Genomic DNA, 16,971 nt, shown 5'->3' with positions numbered 1-16,971 from the left:
GTGAGAGAGAGAGAGACTGGGCAAGAATGCTGGTGAGAGAGAGAGAGAGACAGGACAAGAAAGCAGGTGAGAGAGAGAGAGAGAGAGAGAGAAAGGGCATGAAAGCTGGTGAGAGAGAGATAGAAAGACAGGGCCAGAAAGCTGGAGAGAGAGAGAGAGAGAAAGGGCAAGAAAGCTTGTGAGAGAGAGAGAGAGACAGGGCAAGAAAGCTGGTGAGAGAGAGAGAGAGAGTGAGACAGGGCAAGAAAGCTGGTGAGAGAGAGGGAGAGACAGGGCAAGAATACTGGTGAGAGAGAGAGAGACAGGGCAAGAAAGCTGGTGCGAGAGAGACAGGGCAAGAATACTGGTGAGAGAGATAGAGACAGGGCAAGAAAGCTGGTGAGAGAGAGAGAGAGAGAGAGAGAGACAGGGCAAGAAAGCTGGTACGAGAGAGAGGGAGAGACTGGGCTAGACAGCTGGTGAGAGAGAGAGAGAGAGAGACAGGGCAAGAAAGCTGCTGATAGAGAGAGAAGGAGAGACAGGGCAAGAATGCTGGTGAGAGAGAGAGAGAGAGGGCAAGAAAGATGGTGAGAGAGAGAGAGAGAGAGATAGTGCAAGAAAGCTGGTGAGAGAGAGAGAGAGACAGGACAAGAAAGCCGGTGAGAGAGAGAGAGACAGGGCATGGAAGCTGGTGAGAGAGAGAATCGGAGAGAGGCAGGACAATAAAGCTGCTGAGAGAGTAAGCGAGAGAGAGAGGGCAAGAACGCTGGTGAGAGAGAGAGAGAGAGAGAGAGACAGGGCAAGAACGCTGGTGAGATAGAGAGAGTGGGACAGGGCAAGAAAGCTGTAGAGAGAGAGAGAGTCAAGGCAAAAAAGCTGGTGAGAGAGAGAGAGAGAGAGAGGGAGTGACAGGGCATGAAAGCTCATGAGAGAGAGAGAGAGACAGGCTAGAAAGCTGGTGAGAGAAAGAGAGAGACAGGGTAATAAAGCCGCTGAGAGAGAGAGAGACAGGGCAAGAAAGCTGGTGAGAGAGAGAGAGAGAAAGGGCAAGAAAGCTTGTGAGAGAGAGAGAGAGACAGGGCAAGAAAGCTGGGGAGAGAGAGAGAGAGAGTGAGACAGGGCAAGAAAGCTGGTGAGAGAGAGGGAGAGACAGGGCAAGAATACTGGTGAGAGAGAGAGAGACAGGGCAAGAAAGCTGGTGCGAGAGAGACAGGGCAAGAATACTGGTGAGAGAGATAGAGACAGGGCAAGAAAGCTGGTGAGAGAGAGAGAGAGAGACAGGGCAAGAAAGCTGGTACGAGAGAGAGGGAGAGACTGGGCTAGACAGCTGGTGAGAGAGAGAGAGAGAGAGACAGGGCAAGAAAGCTGCTGATAGAGAGAGAAGGAGAGACAGGGCAAGAATGCTGGTGAGAGAGAGAGAGAGAGACAGGGCAAGAAAGCTGGTGAGAGAGAGAGAGAGAGACATGGCCATAAAGCTGGTGAGAGAGAGAGAGAGAGACCGGACAAGAAAGCTGGTGAGAGAGAGAGAGAGAGAGAGAGACAGGGCAAGAAAACTGGTGAGAGAGAGAGAGAGACAGGGTAAGAAAGCTGGTGAGAGAGAGAGAGAGAGACAGGGCAAGAAAGCTGGTGAGAGAGAGAGAGAGAGAGACAGGGCAAGAAAGCTGGTGAGAGAGAGAGAGAGAGACTGGGCCAGAAAGCTGGTGAGAGAGAGAGAGACAGGGCAAGAATGCTGGTGAGAGAGAGAGAGAGAGAGACGCAGGACAAGAAACCAGGTGAGAGAGAGAGAGAGAGAGAGAGACAGGGCAAGAAAGCTGGTGAGAGAGAGAGAGAGACAGGGCAAGAAAGCTGGTGAGAGAGAGAGAGACAGGGCAAGAAAGCTGGTAAGAGAGACAGAGATAGACAGGGCAAGAAAGCTGGTGAGAGAGAGAGAGAGAGACACAGGGCAAGAAAGCTGGTTAGAGAGAGAGAGTGAGAGAGAGACTGGGCAAGAAAGCTGATGAGAGAGAGAGATACAGGGCAAGAAAGATGTTGAGAGAGAGAGAGAGAGACAGGGCAAGAAAGCTGGTGAGAGTGAGAGAGAGACAGGGCAAGAAAGCTGGCGAGAGAGAGAGAGACAGGGCAAGAAAGCTAGTGAGAGAGAGAGAGAGACAGGGAAAGAAAGCTGGTGAGAGAGAGAGAGAGAGAGAGAGACAGGGCAAGAAAGCTGGTGAGAGAGAGAGAGAGACAGGGAAAGAAAGCTTGTGAGAGAGAGAGAGAGAGAGAGATAGAGACAGGGCAAGAAAACTGGTGAGAGAGAGAGAGAGAGACAGGGCAAGAAAGCTGGTGAGAGAGAGAGAGTGAGAGAGACAGGGTAAGAAAGCTGGTGAGAGAGAGTGAGAGACAGGGCAAGAAAGCTGGTGAGAGAGAGAGAGAGAGAGACAGGGCAAGAAAGCTGGTGAGAGAGAGACAGAGACAGGGAAAGAAAGCTTTTGAGAGAGCGAGAGAGAGAGAGAGAGACAGGGCAAGAAAGCTGGTGAGAGAGAGACAGGGCAAGAAAGCTGGTGAGAGAGAGAGAGAGAGAGAGACAGGGCAAGAAAGCTCGTGAGAGAGAGAGAGAGAGAGACAGGGCAAGAAAGCTGGTGAGAGAGAGAGAGTGAGAGACAGGGCAAGAAAGCTGGTGAGAGAGAGAATCGGAGAGAGGCAGGACAATAAAGCTGCTGAGAGAGTAAGCGAGAGAGAGAGGGCAAGAATGCTGGTGAGAGAGAGAGAGAGAGAGACAGGGCAAGAACGCTGGTGAGATAGAGAGAGTGGGACAGGGCAAGAAAGCTGTAGAGAGAGAGAGAGTCAAGGCAAAAAAGCTGGTGAGAGAGAGAGAGAGAGAGAGGGAGTGACAGGGCATGAAAGCTCATGAGAGAGAGAGAGAGACAGGCTAGAAAGCTGGTGAGAGAAAGAGAGAGACAGGGTAATAAAGCCGGTGAGAGAGAGAGAGACAGGGCAAGAAAGCTGGTGAGAGAGAGAGAGAGAAAGGGCAAGAAAGCTTGTGAGAGAGAGAGAGAGAGACAGGGCAAGAAAGCTGGGGAGAGAGAGAGAGAGAGTGAGACAGGGCAAGAAAGCTGGTGAGAGAGAGGGAGAGACAGGGCAAGAATACTGGTGAGAGAGAGAGAGACAGGGCAAGAAAGCTGGTGCGAGAGAGACAGGGCAAGAATACTGGTGAGAGAGATAGAGACAGGGCAAGAAAGCTGGTGAGAGAGAGAGAGAGAGACAGGGCAAGAAAGCTGGTACGAGAGAGAGGGAGAGACTGGGCTAGACAGCTGGTGAGAGAGAGAGAGAGAGAGACAGGGCAAGAAAGCTGCTGATAGAGAGAGAAGGAGAGACAGGGCAAGAATGCTGGTGAGAGAGAGAGAGAGAGACAGGGCAAGAAAGCTGGTGAGAGAGAGAGAGAGAGACATGGCCATAAAGCTGGTGAGAGAGAGAGAGAGAGACAGGACAAGAAAGCTGGTGAGAGAGAGAGAGAGAGAGAGAGACAGGGCAAGAAAGCTGGTGAGAGAGAGAGAGAGACAGGGTAAGAAAGCTGGTGAGAGAGAGAGAGAGAGACAGGGCAAGAAAGCTGGTGAGAGAGAGAGAGAGAGAGACAGGGCAAGAAAGCTGGTGAGAGAGAGAGAGAGAGACTGGGCCAGAAAGCTGGTGAGAGAGAGAGAGACAGGGCAAGAATGCTGGTGAGAGAGAGAGAGAGAGAGACGCAGGACAAGAAACCAGGTGAGAGAGAGAGAGAGAGAGAGAGACAGGGCAAGAAAGCTGGTGAGAGAGAGAGAGAGACAGGGCAAGAAAGCTGGTGAGAGAGAGAGAGACAGGGCAAGAAAGCTGGTAAGAGAGACAGAGATAGACAGGGCAAGAAAGCTGGTGAGAGAGAGAGAGAGAGACACAGGGCAAGAAAGCTGGTTAGAGAGAGAGAGTGAGAGAGAGACTGGGCAAGAAAGCTGATGAGAGAGAGAGAGACAGGGCAAGAAAGATGTTGAGAGAGAGAGAGAGAGACAGGGCAAGAAAGCTGGTGAGAGTGAGAGAGAGACAGGGCAAGAAAGCTGGCGAGAGAGAGAGAGACAGGGCAAGAAAGCTAGTGAGAGAGAGAGAGAGACAGGGAAAGAAAGCTGGTGAGAGAGAGAGAGAGAGAGAGAGACAGGGCAAGAAAGCTGGTGAGAGAGAGAGAGAGACAGGGAAAGAAAGCTTGTGAGAGAGAGAGAGAGAGAGAGATAGAGACAGGGCAAGAAAACTGGTGAGAGAGAGTGAGAGAGACAGGGTAAGAAAGCTGGTGAGAGAGTGAGAGAGACAGGGTAAGAAAGCTGGTGAGAGAGAGTGAGAGACAGGGCAAGAAAGCTGGTGAGAGAGAGAGAGAGAGAGAGAGACAGGGCAAGAAAGCTGGTGAGAGAGAGACAGAGACAGGGAAAGAAAGCTTTTGAGAGAGCGAGAGAGAGAGAGAGAGACAGGGCAAGAAAGCTGGTGAGAGAGAGACAGGGCAAGAAAGCTGGTGAGAGAGAGAGAGAGAGAGAGACAGGGCAAGAAAGCTCGTGAGAGAGAGAGAGAGAGAGACAGGGCAAGAAAGCTGGTGAGAGAGAGAGAGTGAGAGACAGGGCAAGAAAGCTGGTGAGAGAGAGAATCGGAGAGAGGCAGGACAATAAAGCTGCTGAGAGAGTAAGCGAGAGAGAGAGGGCAAGAACGCTGGTGAGAGAGAGAGAGAGAGAGACAGGGCAAGAACGCTGGTGAGATAGAGAGAGTGGGACAGGGCAAGAAAGCTGTAGAGAGAGAGAGAGTCAAGGCAAAAAAGCTGGTGAGAGAGAGAGAGAGAGAGAGGGAGTGACAGGGCATGAAAGCTCATGAGAGAGAGAGAGAGACAGGCTAGAAAGCTGGTGAGAGAAAGAGAGAGACAGGGTAATAAAGCCGGTGAGAGAGAGAGAGACAGGGCAAGAAAGCTGGTGAGAGAGAGAGAGAGAAAGGGCAAGAAAGCTTGTGAGAGAGAGAGAGAGAGACAGGGCAAGAAAGCTGGGGAGAGAGAGAGAGAGAGTGAGACAGGGCAAGAAAGCTGGTGAGAGAGAGGGAGAGACAGGGCAAGAATACTGGTGAGAGAGAGAGAGACAGGGCAAGAAAGCTGGTGCGAGAGAGACAGGGCAAGAATACTGGTGAGAGAGATAGAGACAGGGCAAGAAAGCTGGTGAGAGAGAGAGAGAGAGACAGGGCAAGAAAGCTGGTACGAGAGAGAGGGAGAGACTGGGCTAGACAGCTGGTGAGAGAGAGAGAGAGAGAGACAGGGCAAGAAAGCTGCTGATAGAGAGAGAAGGAGAGACAGGGCAAGAATGCTGGTGAGAGAGAGAGAGAGAGACAGGGCAAGAAAGCTGGTGAGAGAGAGAGAGAGAGACATGGCCATAAAGCTGGTGAGAGAGAGAGAGAGAGACAGGACAAGAAAGCTGGTGAGAGAGAGAGAGAGAGAGAGAGACAGGGCAAGAAAGCTGGTGAGAGAGAGAGAGAGACAGGGTAAGAAAGCTGGTGAGAGAGAGAGAGAGAGACAGGGCAAGAAAGCTGGTGAGAGAGAGAGAGAGAGAGACAGGGCAAGAAAGCTGGTGAGAGAGAGAGAGAGAGACTGGGCCAGAAAGCTGGTGAGAGAGAGAGAGACAGGGCAAGAATGCTGGTGAGAGAGAGAGAGAGAGAGACGCAGGACAAGAAACCAGGTGAGAGAGAGAGAGAGAGAGAGAGACAGGGCAAGAAAGCTGGTGAGAGAGAGAGAGAGACAGGGCAAGAAAGCTGGTGAGAGAGAGAGAGACAGAGCAAGAAAGCTGGTAAGAGAGACAGAGATAGACAGGGCAAGAAAGCTGGTGAGAGAGAGAGAGAGAGACACAGGGCAAGAAAGCTGGTTAGAGAGAGAGAGTGAGAGAGAGACTGGGCAAGAAAGCTGATGAGAGAGAGAGATACAGGGCAAGAAAGATGTTGAGAGAGAGAGAGAGAGACAGGGCAAGAAAGCTGGTGAGAGTGAGAGAGAGACAGGGCAAGAAAGCTGGCGAGAGAGAGAGAGACAGGGCAAGAAAGCTAGTGAGAGAGAGAGAGAGACAGGGAAAGAAAGCTGGTGAGAGAGAGAGAGAGAGAGAGAGACAGGGCAAGAAAGCTGGTGAGAGAGAGAGAGAGACAGGGAAAGAAAGCTTGTGAGAGAGAGAGAGAGAGAGAGATAGAGACAGGGCAAGAAAACTGGTGAGAGAGAGTGAGAGAGACAGGGTAAGAAAGCTGGTGAGAGAGAGTGAGAGAGACAGGGTAAGAAAGCTGGTGAGAGAGAGTGAGAGACAGGGCAAGAAAGCTGGTGAGAGAGAGAGAGAGAGAGAGAGACAGGGCAAGAAAGCTGGTGAGAGAGACAGAGACAGGGAAAGAAAGCTTTTGAGAGAGCGAGAGAGAGAGAGAGAGACAGGGCAAGAAAGCTGGTGAGAGAGAGACAGGGCAAGAAAGCTGGTGAGAGAGAGAGAGAGAGAGAGACAGGGCAAGAAAGCTGGTGAGAGAGAGAGAGAGAGAGACAGGGCAAGAAAGCTGGTGAGAGAGAGAGAGTGAGAGACAGGGCAAGAAAGCTGGTGAGAGAGAGAGTGAGAGACAGGGCAAGAAAGCTGGTGAGAGAGAGAGAGAGAGACAGGGCAAGAAAGCTGGTGAGATGGAGAGAGAGTGACAGGGCACGAAAGCTGGTGAGAGAGAGAGAGAGAGACAGAGCAAGAAAGCATGCGAGAGAGAGAGAGAGAGAGAGACAGGGCAAGAAAGCTGATGAGAGAGAGAGAGAGAGTGAGAGAGACAGTGCAAGAAAGCTGGTGAGGGAGAGAGAGAGAGACAGGGCAAGAAAGCTGGTGAGAAAGAGAGAGACAGGTCAAGAAAGCTGGTGAGAGAGAGAGAGAGAGATGGACAGGGTATGAAAGCTGGTGAGAGAGAGAGAGAGACAGGGCAAGAAAACTGGTGAGAAAGAGAGAGACAGGTCAAGACAGCTGGTGAGAGAGAGAGAGAGAGAGAGACAGGGCATGAAAGCTGGTGAGAGAGAGAGATAGACAGGGGAAGAAATCTGGTTAGAGAGTGAAAGAGAGAGAGAGATAGGGCAAGGAAGCTGGTGAGAGAGAGAGAGAGAGAGAGTGCAAGAAAGCTGGTGTGAGAGAGAGAGAGTGAGAGAGACAGGGAATGAAAGCTGGTGAGAGAGAGTGAGAGACAGAGCAAGAAAGCTGGTGAGAGAGAGAGTCAGAGCAAGAATGCTGTTGAGAGAGAGAGAGAGAGAGAGGCAGGGCAAGAAAGCTGGTGAGAGATAGAGAGATAGAGAGACAGGACAAGAAAGCTGGTGTGAGAGAGACATTAGTCCCTCTTCCCAGAGGTCCTGACTTAGTTTATCCCTCACTACCGTCTACCTGCATGGACTGGATGGGCCGAATGGTTTCCTGAGCCGTGATGACTCTATGAACCTCCCTTTAATGGGTCCTCGATTGCCTCCCAGTGCTGGAGAGAATTGTAAATATTGGGGACAAGCTAAGGTGAGTTTGAAAGCTTCTAACATTTGAAGAAGGGGGATAGGGACGGGAAAGGTTAACCCTGTCTCTCTCTCCACAGACGCTCTCACAGCTGCTGAGTTTCTCTCCAGCATTTTCTGCTTTGATTTCCCATTCGCAGCATTGGCAGTGTTTAGCTTTTACCTGAAGCTCAGTTTGTTGTTGGGGGATGGAGAAGCTCTCCTCCCATTGGTGAAGAATTGTAAATCTGGGGTCCATGCGATGGTTGGGTTGTGGTGGGGAAGGCAGGGAGACCCGTCCCATTGGGTAGAAATCACATTGATTCAGGCCGATTGGAGACCTGCTCGATATAGAGAACAAACCAGCGTGGCTTGGGTGTGGTGCGGGTGGATGTGGGGGTGTGGGGGTGGTGGGGGTCTGGGGGTGGGGGTGGGGGTGGTGGTGTGGGGGTGGGGGTGTGGGGGTGGGGTGTGTGGGTGTGGGGGTGGGGTTGTGGGTGGGGAGGTGTGGAGGGTGTGGGGGTGGGGTTGGTGGGGGTTGGGGAAGGGTGTGGGGGTGGGTGTGGGGGTGGGTGTGTGTGTGTGTGTGGGGGTGGGGAGGAAGGGGTAGACACTTGGGGGACACCAGAGGTTCGGGCGGGGGAACAGAAAGAGAAGCCATTGCCAGTTATTCTCTGGCGACCTGTACATTGGAAAGTAGATTCAGTGTAAGTGAAGGGGAACTGAAAGGGGCGGGTGTGTGGACACCTGACGCTATTGGGTGGATCATGAGGGCCAATCAAAACAGCCGGGATATTGACAGAGGAAAGCAGCGTGGGAATAATTGGATAGTTGCTTCAGAGAGACGACACGGGCTCGATGGGCCGAATGGCCCTCTTCTCTGCTGTGTTATTCTTACCTTAATCGCAGAAAGATATTTCTACAAACCTTCCCCAGTTCAATCCTTACACAGGGCCGTCTCTGTTGATTAACACATAATCGCCCAGCGAGACACATTTAATCACTGATTCCAGTTACTGTTGCTCTCAGTGAGTGACCTATCCCTTCAACGTGCCCAAGGTGGAGCCAATCTTCACCGTGTCTGTGTGGGTGTGTGTGTGTGATTATTAACTACAGATTATACTCTGAGTTCATATAAAGAGCTCCTGTAGCCCAGGCAGTTCAGTGTGGCTCTGAGGAGCTCAGTGGAAGATGAGGAAAGCACTGCTCTTGGTGCTGGTGCTCCTGGTGCTGGGACACATCATCGCTGAAAACTATATTTACGCAGGTTAGTGAATCTCTCAGTCGCCAATCTATGAAACCATTCACAGGAAAAGGAATAGGCCATTCACCCACTCAAACATGTGCTGCCATTCGATTGGATCATTGTTGATTTGTATTTAAATCCATTTCTGCAGCTTGGTTCTGGAACATGAACCGTACATTGGTACCAAAACCCTTCAATCCCAGCGTGGGAATGGTTGAAATGTTTGTAAATTATATATATTTTTGTTTATTTGAGCTCCAACCTCCACAATTGACCCCACGGAATCTGAAAATTGCAACAAAATTCTATGATATTGTAGGTTTTATTTATAGTTGAGGTCTCCATGTCCCTCAGCGAGACCACATTTGGAGCACTGCGCACAGTTCTGCTCTCTATATCATTCAGTTAGAACACATCTGGAGCACTGTGCACAGTTTTGGTCTCCATATCCCATGGTTAGACTGCATATGGAGCACTGTGCACAGTGCTGGGCTCTATACCCCTTGGTTAGACAACACTTAGAGCACTGTGCACAATTCTGGCCTATATATCCCTTGGTCAGGCCACACTTGGAGCACTGCGCACATTTATGGTCTCCTTATCCTTCAGTTGGACCACATCTGGAACACTGTGCCCAGTTCTGGTCTCTATGTCCCTTGGTTAGACCACATCTGGAGCACTGTGCACAGTTCTGGACACCATATCCCTCGGTGAGAACACAATTGGTCCACTAGGTACAGTTCTGCTCTCCATATGCCTTGGTTAGACGTACCATAGAGCCCTGTGCGCTGTTCTGTTTTCCATGTCCTTTGTCTAGGCCTCACAGGCCAAACTGATGATAGTGCAATATCGGGATGTGGTAGTGAAAGGGGGACTTCACCATTTAGGGTGACACATAAATGTTTGAGCGAGAGTCGAGGGTCCTTACTGGTGGCATCAACAGCGGATTCCTTTCTGCATTTCAGGAAAGTTCACTGAATGTGACAGAGTATCAGGGGCCGCCTGTCGAAAGGGAAACTGCCGCAGAAATGAGATGTTTGTAACCAGAAAGTGCTTTTCAACGTCTAGATGCTGCGTGTTGAAGCATAGGAGATACGGATGAATCAGGGATGGGAAACCAAGGCCAGTGACTCCAGCTCCAATTACAAGGCCCGTGACCCCAGCACCGCCTTGAGGCTCCACGGACTGTGTAGGGCCCGTGCCCCCTGACCCACTGGTTCCTGGATCATGTGAATAAAACTGGCTGCGTTGGTCACCGCCTCTTGTCCGTGTCTCATTTCTCACTCGGATCGGTGTGTCTCCACATTGACAGGGAGGGAAGGGGGAGGTCAGACAATGGCAGGGCCACATTCAGGTCCTGTAGCTCCAGCATAATCATTTTCACAGAGTCCTGCCTCAGAGCCATTGTCCCAGACGTGTCCATCACCATCCCTGGGTATGTCCCTGTCCTAACGGCAGTGACTCAGTGCTCTGCAGGTGGGAGGGAGTTTCCATTGGAGTCCTCAATATTGACTCATGACATCAGGTCAAACATGGTCAAGAAAATGGCTCCTTCTGATTCTCGTCTACTGCCCTCCCTCAGCCGATGATCCAGCACAAGTGCTCTTGGAGTAAAGGGCTGTTTGTCAGATTGGAGCATGTAGACAGTGCTGTTCCCCCAATTATTGACATTAGGAATAGGGTGACTTTCCAAAACTTGTCGATGAAACAATACTTGAAGTCATGGCAACCAGTGAGGACGATAGATATCGATGGAAACAGGACGTAGATAGGAGGGCAGAATGGGCAGAAAAGTGGCAGATGGAACTTTGTAGAGAGCGGTATGAGGTGATGCACTTTGTTAGAAGGAATAGGGAGTGGCATTATGGGCTACATGACACAATTTTCAAGAGCGTTCAGAGACAGAGGGATATGGGGTGTTCCGAAATTTTATCTTTGACATTTGTCAGGGCAGGATGAGAGAGCAGTTAGTGAAGCGTGGAGGGTATTGGGCTCCATTGCTTAAAATTCATTCATGGGATGTGGGCATCGCTGGCTAGGCCAGCATTTACTGCCCCTCCCAAATTGCCACTTGAGAAGGTGGTGGTGAGCTGCTGCAGCCCCTGTGGTTTAGGTTATTCCATAGAGCTGTTCGGGAGGGAGTTCCAGGATTTTGACCCAGCGACAGTGAAGGAACGGCCGATATATTTCCAAGTCAGGGTTGTGGGCCGCTAAGAGGGTAACTACAAGGTGATGGTGTTCCCATGTGTCTGATGCCCTTGTCCTTCTAGATGGAAGAAGTCATGGATTTGGGCAGCGCTATCGAAGGAGCCTTGGTGAGTTGCTGCAGTGCATCTTATAGATGGTACACACTGCTGCTACTGTGCGTCGATGGTGGAGGGAGTGAATGTTACTGAATGGGGTGCTGATCAAGCGGGGCTGCTTTGTCCCGGATGGTGTTGAGCTTCTTGAGTGTTGTGGGAGCTGCACTCATCCAGGAACGTGGGGAGTATTCCAATAAAATCCTGACTTGTGCCTTGTCGATGGTGGACAGGCTTTTGGGGACTCAGGAGCTGAGTTACTCTCCACAGCATTCCCAGCCTCTGACGTGCTCTTGTAACCACAGTGTTTATATGGCTGCTCCAGTTCAGTTTCTGGTCAATGGCAACAACCAGGATGTTAATAGTGGACGATTCAGTGATGGTAATGCCATTGAACGTCAAGGGGCGATGGTTAGATTCTCTCTTGTTGGGGATGGTCATTGCCTGACACTCCTAAGTACAGGTACTGAGTGAAAAATCAGGGGAACTTATTCTGAACAATTATAAATCCCTGGTTAGATCGCAGCTAGATTAATACATCCAGCTCTGATCACCACACATGAGGGAGGATGTGCGAGCCCTGGAGGGGCTGCTGAGGATATTTAGAAGATTAAAGCCTGTGTATTGTCCACACAGACGGGCAGTGAGCTGCTGGACCCTATCCTGTGCTGATTCATTCCTGTCAGATCCCCACACCTTGTTCAAGGCTGTCAGACAGGATGGCACCTGGTGTCCGGTCAGTTCCGTGTTCCAGGGAAATATTTAACAGGCCGGTAAACTGCTCAAAGTGACTGATTTGCGCTTCAACTCTGATGGCCGACATGGAACTCTTTATCCACACATTGTATTCCAGACATCTCCAACCTTTCATCCCATTCCTGGATACAGGAGAATAGTTTCGTCTCCAGCTAATTCCCATCACTGGGAGACAATTGAAGACCCATTAAAGGGAGGTTCATAGATTCATCTCGGCTCAGTAAGACATTCAGCCCATCCAGTCCATGCAGATAGACGGCAGTGAGGGATAAACAAAGACAGGACCCCTGGGAAGAGGGAATGGATACGGGCTTGTGGGAATGAGGCAATAAGAGCAGAATTTCCAGGGTTGGAGGTACCGAGTGGGGCAGGTGGTAGAGGAACTAAGTTCTCTAGAAGGGGAGGGTAGAGGCAATATCTGTGGGTGAGCTCAGTCACACCAGAGAAGGATCATGGTCTCATTGGGAGAAGAGAGTGATACACTGGCCCTACAAAGGATAGATCACACTCGGAGAACTGTGCACAGTTCTGGTCTCCATATCCACTGGCCTGGCCACACGTGGAGCTCTGTGCACAGTTCTGGTTCCAAATCCCTCATTTGGACCACTCCTGGAGCACTGTGCACTGTTTTGTCCCCCGATGTCCCTCGGTTGACCATACTCGAGGCTCCGTGCACAGTTTTGGCCCCCATTTCCCTTGGTTGACGACACTTGGAGCACTGCGCACAGTTCTGGTCTCTATATCTCTCTGTTGGACCACACTTAGAGCAATGTGCACAGTTCTGGTCGCCATATCCCTCGGCCTGAAACACCTGGAACACTGTGCACATTTCTGGTCTCTATATCGCTCGGTTAGGCCTCACTTGGAAAGTTGTGCACAGTTCTGCTCTCCATATCCATTGGCCTGGCCACACATGGAGCTCTGTGCACAGTTCTGCTCTCAAAATCCCTTGGCCTGGCCACACTTGAAGCACATTGCACAGTTATGTTTCCAAATCCCTCAGTTGGACCACACTCGGAGCACTGTGCATAGTTCTGCTCTCCATATCGCTTGGATAAGCCACCCATCGAACGCTGTGATTAGTCCTGTTCTCCATGTCCTTTGTCTAGGCCTCACAGACCAAACAGGCAATAGTTAAGTATTTGTGTTAGTTAAAGGGTAGTGGTAGTTAAAGGGGGACTACGACATTTAGGGTGATACTTAATAATTGTTTGAGTGAGAGTCGAGGGTCCTTATTGGTGACATCAACAGCGGATTCCTTTCTGCATTTCAGGTGTTGTCTCTGCATGTGACAGAATTAAAGGGGGCACCTGTCAATGGGGACAGTGCTGCAGAAACGAGGGTTTGACACGCCACAAGTGCTATTGGTTGTATGAATGCTGTGTGGTGAAGCGAATCATAAAAAGAGGAACCACGTTTGGGTCAGCAAGGCCCGTGACTCCAGCACCGTCTAGAGGCTCCACGGACTGCGTAGGGCCCGTGCCCCCTGACACACTGGTTCCTGGATCATGTGAATAAAACTGGCTGTGTTGGTCACCGCCTCTTGTCCGTGTCTCATTTCTCACTCGGATCGGTGAGTCTCCACATTGACAGGGAGGGAAGGGGGAGGTCAGACAATGGCAGGGCCACATTCAGGTCCTGTAGCTCCAGCATAATCATTTTCACAGAGTCATGCCTCAGCGCCATTGTCCCAGACGTGTCCATCACCATCCCTGGGTATGTCCCTGTCCCACCGGCAGTGACTCAGTGCTATGCAGGCGGGAGGGAGTTTCCATTGGAGTCCTCATTGACTCATGACATCAGGTCAAACATGGGCAAGAAAATGGTTCCTTCTGATTCTCGTCTACTGCCCTCCCTCAGCCGATGATCCAGCACAAGTGCTCTTGGAGTAAAGGGCTGTTTGTCAGATTGGAGCATGTAGACAGTGCTGTTCCCCCAATTACTGACATCAGGAATACGGTGACATTCCAAAACTTGTCGATGAAACAATACATGAAGTTATGGCAACCAGTGAGGACGATAGATATCGATGGAAACAGGACGTAGATAGGAGGGCAGAATGGGCAGAAAAGTGGCAGATGGAATTTTGTAGAGAGGGGTATGAGGTGATGCATTTTGACAGAAGGAATAGGGAGAGGCATTATGGGCTACATGACACAATTTTCAAGAGCATTCAGAGACAGCGGGATATGGGGTGTTCCGAAATTTTACTTTTGACATTTGGCAGGGCCGGATGAGAGAGCAGTTAGTGAAGCGTGGAGGGTATTGGGCTCCATTGTTTAAAATTCTTTCATGGAATGTGGGCATCGCTGGCTAGGCCAACATTTAATGCCCCACCCAAATTGCCCCTTGAGAAGGTGGTGTTGAGCCGCTGCAGTCCCTGTGGTGTAGGTACATCCATAGTGCTGTTAGGGAGGGAGTTCCAGGATTTTCACTCAGCGACAGTGAAGGAACGGCCTATATATTTCCAAGTCAGAATGGTGAGTGGCTCAGAGGGGAACTTCCAGGTGATGGTGTTCCCATGTGTCTGCTGCCCTTGTCCTTCTAGATGGCAGAGATCGTGGGTTTGCAAGATGCTGTCGAAGGAGCCTTGGTGAGTTGCTGCAGTGCATCTTGTAGATGGTACACACTGCTGCTACTGTGCGTCGGTGGTGGAGGGAGTGAATGTTTCTGGATGGGGTGCTGATCAAGCAGGGCTGCTTTGTCCTGGATGGTGTCGAGCTTCTTGAGTGTTGTGGGAGCTGCACTCATCCAGGCAAGTGGAAAATATTCCAACAAAATCCTGACTTGTGCCTTGTAGATGTTGGACAGGCTTTGGGGAGTCTGGAGGTGAGTTACTCGCCACAGCATCCCCAGCCTCTGAACTGCTCTTGTAACCACAGTATTTATATGGCTGGTCCAGTTCAGTTTCTTGTCAATGGTAACCCCCAGGATGTTGATAGTGGGGGATTCAGTGATGGTAATGCCATTGAATGTCAAGGGGCGATGGTTAGATCCTCTCTTGTTGGAGATGGCCATTGCCTGACATTCAAGAGTACAGGGACTGAGTGCAAAATCAGGGGAACTTATTCTGAACAATTATAAAGCCCTGGTTAGGCCGCAGCTAGATTAATACATCCAGCTCTGATCACCACACATGAGGGAGGATGTGAGAGCCCTGGAGGGGCTGCTGAGGATATTTAGAAGATTAAAGCCTGTGTATTGTCCACACAGACGGGCAGTGAGCTGCTGGACCCTATCCTGTGCTGATTCATTCCTGTCAGATCCTCACACCTTGTTCAAGGCTGTCAGACAGGTTGGCACCTGGTGTCCGGTCAGCTCCGTGTTCCAGGGAAATATTTAACAGGCCGGTAAACTGCTCAAAGTGACTGATTTGCGCTTCAGCTCTGATGGCCGACATGGAACTCTTTATCCACACATTGCATCCAGACATCTCCAAACTTTCATCCCACTCCTGGATACAGGAGAGTAGTTTAGTCTCCAGCTAACACCCATCACTGGGAGACAATTAAGTACCCAATAAAGGTAGGTTCATCCAGTCATCACGGCTCAGGAAGCCATTCGGCCCATCCAGTCCTTCCAGATAGACGGCAGTGAGGGATAAATGAAGACAGGACCCCTAGGAAGAGGGAATGGATAGGGGATTGTGGGAATGAGATAATCGAGAGCAGAATTTCCGGGGTTGGAGGTATCGAGTGGGGCAGCAATTAAGATGTGAGGGGGAGGGTGGGAGAGGAGCTAGGTATTCGAGAAGGGGAGGGGAGAGGCTGTACCTGTGGGTGAGCTCAGTCACACCAGAGAAGGATCATGGTTTCATTGGGAGAAGAGAGTGATACACTGACCCTACAAAGGATTGACCACACTCGGGGCACTGTGAACAGTTATGGTCTCCATAATCCTCATTAGACCAAACTTGGAGCACTGTGGACAGTTCCGGCCTCCATAACCCTTGGCCTGACCCACTTGGAGCACTGTGGACAATTCTGGTCTGAATATCCCTCATTTGGAACACATCTGGAGCACTGTGCACAGACCTGGTCTCCCTATTCCTCGGTTAGAGCGTGCTTGGAGCACTGTGCACACTTCTGGCCGCCATATCCATTGTTTTGACCAAACCTGGAGCACTGTGCGCAGTTCTGGTTTCGTTTACCCTCGGGCAGACCACGCGTGGAGCACTGTGGACAGTCCTGGTCTCCATATCCGTCATTCTGACTCCACTCAGATCATTGTGCACAGTTTCTGTCTCCATATCACTCGGTTCACCAACACTCGGAGCACACTGCACAATATTGGCCTCTATGTCCCTCGGTTGACCACACTTGGACATTGTTCACAGTTCTGGTCTCCAAACCCTCCATTGGACCACATCTGGGGCATTGTGCACAGTTCTCGTCTTCATATCCCATGGTTAGACCACACTTGCTGCGCTGTGGACAGTTCTGGTCTCCATATCCCGTGGCCTGGCTTCACTTGGAGCACTGTGCACATTTCTGTTTTCCTTATCCCTCGAATTGATTACAGCTGGAGCACTGTGCACAAATCTGGTCTTCATATCCATTGGTCAGACCACATTTGGTGCACTGAGTGCAGTTCTGCTCTCCATATCCCTAGGCCTAGCCACACTTGGAGCACTGTGCACAATTCCGGACTCCATAATCCATGGTTAGGCCACACTTGATGCACTGTGCACCAGTATGGTCTCCATAACCCTCTGTCTGGCCAACCTGTAGAACTGTCCACAGTTTTGGACTCCATATCCCTCAGTTCAGCACACTCGGAGCACTTTGCACTGTTTTGTCCTCAGTATCCCTCGGATGATGACAACTGAAGCACTTGCACAGTTTTGGACACCTATACCCCTCTGGCCGGCCACACCTGGAGCACTGTGCACAGTTCTGGTCTCCATATACCCCAGTTGGACAACACTTGGAACCCTGTGCACAGTTCTGCTCTCCATTATGCTTGGTTAGTCCACCCACCGAATGCTGTGAGTAGTCCTGTTCTCCATGTCCTTTGTATAGGCCTCATAGACCAAACAGGCAATAGTGCAATATCGGTATGTGGTAGTTAAAGGGGGACTTCAACATTTAGGGTGATACATAATAAATGTTTGAGTGAGAGACGAGGGTCCTTACTGGTGGCATCAACAGTGGATTCCTTTCTGCATTTCAGGTGTTGTCTCTGCATGTGACAGAATTAAAGGGGTC

Source organism: Cetorhinus maximus, unplaced genomic scaffold (assembly GCF_964194155.1).
Source record: "Cetorhinus maximus unplaced genomic scaffold, sCetMax3.hap1.1 HAP1_SCAFFOLD_96, whole genome shotgun sequence".
Classification (NCBI taxonomy): Eukaryota; Metazoa; Chordata; class Chondrichthyes; order Lamniformes; family Cetorhinidae; genus Cetorhinus; species Cetorhinus maximus.
The sequence above is the reverse complement of the archived record's forward strand: the minus strand, read 5'-3'. Positions refer to the sequence as shown.